The following is a 3956-nucleotide window of genomic DNA, read 5'->3' on the forward strand; positions in this document are numbered from 1 at the left end:
CAATCTGAGAAAAAGTGGAGGTGACAGGGTTTCCTTGTTAGCTGTTCTGAGAGTTTTGCCTGAAGAGCAATATGGCAACATATTAAACAATATATAAACGAGAAAGCCCATTTGTATGAGCAACATGTTTCTCATGATCCAAATAGTGTACATTTTACATTTTAATACGCAAACAATGAGTTTAAGTAATTTTCTTGCTGACTCAATCTGTAATTTCCATGCTCTTGCCACATTCTTTGGATTTACTGTTAGGTTGCTTTCATGCTGGCCCTTTCCACGAGAATTGCTATCATCAGTTCATTTACACCAGCACAGGCTAGTGGCTCCGATTTTGGTAGGGCTGTAAATCCTCTCTGGATTTCAGTCAGAACCAGCCAGAACTCTAGAGGAGCTATCCAAGGTGCTGAACCCTATCCCCAAAATGGCTTTACACTTTACAGACAATCAAGACAATGTTGTTGCAATATCATTGTATCTGTGTTCTCCTCCTGTGGTTTTTCAGACTGAATTTATGATAGGGGGAGGGAACTATTAAACTAGCGCTGGGCTGAATTTCCCCCCAGTTTTCTGAAAATATTTGCACGTGCACACACACACACACACACACACCACAAAAGGGGCTTTCTGCTCTTTTTTGCAGTTTAAAAAAGCATCATCAGTCACATCCCCTTGTAGCAGGTAATGATGATCTCCATGTGACATCCTTCCCAACCCTAGCCACATTTCCTGGAGGCTGGAAGAATGCCCATATTCCCAAGGGAATTCTAGCCCAGTCCCCAGGAAACATGGCTAGGAAGGAAAGCCTGCCTCATTGCCTGTTACAAGTGGAGGCAATGGCTTTTTAAAAAACTGCAAGAAACGTGGAAAAGAAGCCTTGGTAACCTCATGTTACACTAAGATTAGCTTGCCCCAGCCCCAAAACTGTAAGAAATTCACTTAGAAACCCACAAGTTAGAGAATTTCATTTTTTAGGTCCCACCCCCAAATTGCCAAAATTGAGCTGTGCTTAGGGGTGCACAAAAGTCACTTACCTGGTCTCGCAGCTTTTCGCGGTGGGGGGGAGGCACTTCGCTGCTCTCCCTGCGAAGTTCAGGCCGGGGGGGAGGCTTCCTGCCTCGCCCGGCCGAAATTCAGGCCAGGGGGGAGGCTTCCCGCCTCGCCCGGCCGAAATTCAGGCCGGGGAGGAGGTGCCTCGCCTCGCCCGGCCGCGAAATTAAAAGTAAAAAAAAAAACGCCCCCATGATAGGCTACGTGACGATTAACGTAGCCTATCATGGCTAGATCTGCAAAGTCAGCCGTGATAGGCTACGTAAATCATCACGTAGCCTATCACGGGTGACTTTAAAAAAAAAAGCGCGTACGCAAATGGCGGCCCCCATAGGGAGCCGCCATTCGCATTCCTTATTTGGTCGCTGTAGTCTACGTAAATCTTTACGTAGACTACGGCGAAAATAAGGGCAACGCAAATAGCTGCCGCTCCTGCCCCGGACAAAGACCCGACGAACCGCCGGCCGGACCCGCCGCCGGGAGGGACATTCGCCAAAGGTAAGTCCCGTCCCAGGGGTAGGGGTGGACGAAAGTCCCTTCCCTGTCCTCGAAGGATGTTCGCGGTGGGGGGGAGGCGCTTCGCTGCTCCCCCCGCGAAGTTCAGGCCGGGGGGGAGGCTTCCCGCCTCACCCTGACCGAAATTGAGGCTGGGGGGGAGGTTTCCCGCCTCGCCCCGGCCGAAATTCAGGCCAGGGAGGAGGCTTCCTGCCTCGCCCAGCCGCGAACGCGAAAGTTTAAAAAAAAACCAAAAAAACGCCCCCTGATAGGCTACGTGACGATTAACATAGCCTATCACGGCTAGATCTGCAAAGTATAGCGTTGCCCTTATTATAATAGCGTTGCCCTTATTTTCGCCGTAGTCTACGTAAATCTTTACGTAAACTACAGCGACCAAATAAGGAACGGGGATGGCGGCTCCCTATGGGGGCCGCCATTATCCGTACACACTTTTTTTTTTTTTAAAGTCACCCGTGATAGGCTACGTGACGATTGACGTAGCCTATCATGGCTGACTTTGCAGATCTAGCCGTGATAGGCTACGTTAATCGTTACATAGCCTATCAGGGGGCGTTTTTTTTTTTCTTTTATTGCAATGGCGGCGGCGGCAGCCGGTCGAAAGACCGGCTGCCGCTCCCGCCCTGCTCGAACACCCGCCGAACCACCGGCAGGACCCGCCACCGGGAGGGACATTCGGCGAAGGTAAGTCCTGTCCCGGGGGGGGTGCAGGGGCGGGGGGGTTTGGAGGATTTCTGCCCGAAACTTGTTCGGGGGGCCGAACACGTTGGCGCTTGGCCCCCCGAAGTTTCGGGGAGAAATTCTCCACCAACCCTACCCGGGGGGGGGTGCGGGGGGGTGCGGAGAATTTCTCCCCAAAACTTGTTCGGGGGGCTGCTGAAAGGTTCAGCAGAGCTAAATATAAAAGAAAGTTGTGCCACCGTGTCTTTACAGGTTCTGCTCCTTTTATTGCTTTCTGTTCAGTGTGACTGATCAATGATGAATTGCCCCTTAACTGATCAACTTCACTTTCTATTTTCTCTTCTCTTCTTTCTGGTTTTATTTTTGTTTTTGTTTTTGTTTTTTTCTTCCCTTTATAGACAACGGAGATATTTCACTAGGAAAGGAAAGGAAAGGAAAGGAAAGGAAAGGAAAGGAAAGGAAAGGAAAGGAAAGGAAGAGAATAATGAAAGCCACTACCAGGGAACAAAAGCTGGCTAATTAAGGGGCAATTCATCACTAGTCTCCCAGCATGCTGAAAAGAAAGCAGTAAAGGAGGCAAAATGTGTAAACAGGAAAAGTTTAATTAACTTTTGTGGGAACATTTGCTGACCCCACCTCCTTTCTTCCAATCACCAATCACCTGGTGGTTTTCCTGGCTTTTGTGCAGTTTTTCCCCATTCTAAAAGTTTGAAATGCCTCTCCTAAGGCTTGGTTACTGGCAGTAGGAGCTTTAAGCTACAATATGCTGCCATTTGGGGGTTTGTTCTGTTTTGTTTTTTGGCATTTTTCATCCCACTCCTTTTGCCTTCGGCCCCGCCCACCACTGGAATGCAGCTCTTCTAATATAGTAGGAGCTTGGCCATGGGTGCAAGCACTGATGGAAAATAAATATACCACTACATTTAGGGCTTTGTGAACCCTCCATTTTAATTCTGCTTCCAGCTAATTGTGGAAAATCAATGCCTCAGCAGTGCTAAGGTCTCTAGTGTAGAAGTGACATTAGCTTAAATGCTGCTGCCCATTCTGGTATCCATTACATTTTATATTTTGTAGGCCTGCGTAAAGACACACACACACCCCGACCCACTTTGGAAGCTGATTTGGAGCTTCCAAATCGGCCTTGGCTCGATTGAGAGCCAGGCTGATCTGCTTCGGCCTCCAGAGCTGAAGCGAGATCTGGACCATCAAAGTACCCCCCCCAGTTGTGTGAGCACCACACCCATTCCCTATCCAGCTGTGTGAGCTCCGCACCCATCCCCCACCCAGCTGTGTGAGCCCCCTGCTCCTCCTTACCTGGACCTGTGGGGAGCACCCATAGCCATCGCCGTCTTGGACAGAGACTCCATTTTCTTTTAAAATGTCAACTCTTTTTCTGGTAATTAAATGTTGTACAGATTGCTGCTGTAAAGGGGCCATCTATGCAACATTACTGGCCTAAATGGCCCATTTGCTCCTGTAATGTTGCATAGATGGCCCCTTTATGGCCACAATCTATGCAACATTTAATTACCGGAAGAAAATGACCCCTCCAAGATGGCAACAGCTGCGGGCCCTCCCCACGGGCCCAGGCAGCGGGCTCGTGAGGCTGGGTGGGAGAGCTGAACTTCAGGTCTCAGAAGCCCCTGCCAGCATGGCCAGTGGTCAGGAATGCTGGGAGCTGAAGTCCAAAACATCTAGAGCTCTACCTTCTG

The sequence above is a fragment of the Heloderma suspectum genome, chromosome 4, assembly GCF_057233095.1.
Source record: "Heloderma suspectum isolate Gila_16-S chromosome 4, 16-S_ref, whole genome shotgun sequence".
Lineage (NCBI taxonomy): Eukaryota > Metazoa > Chordata > Lepidosauria > Squamata > Helodermatidae > Heloderma > Heloderma suspectum.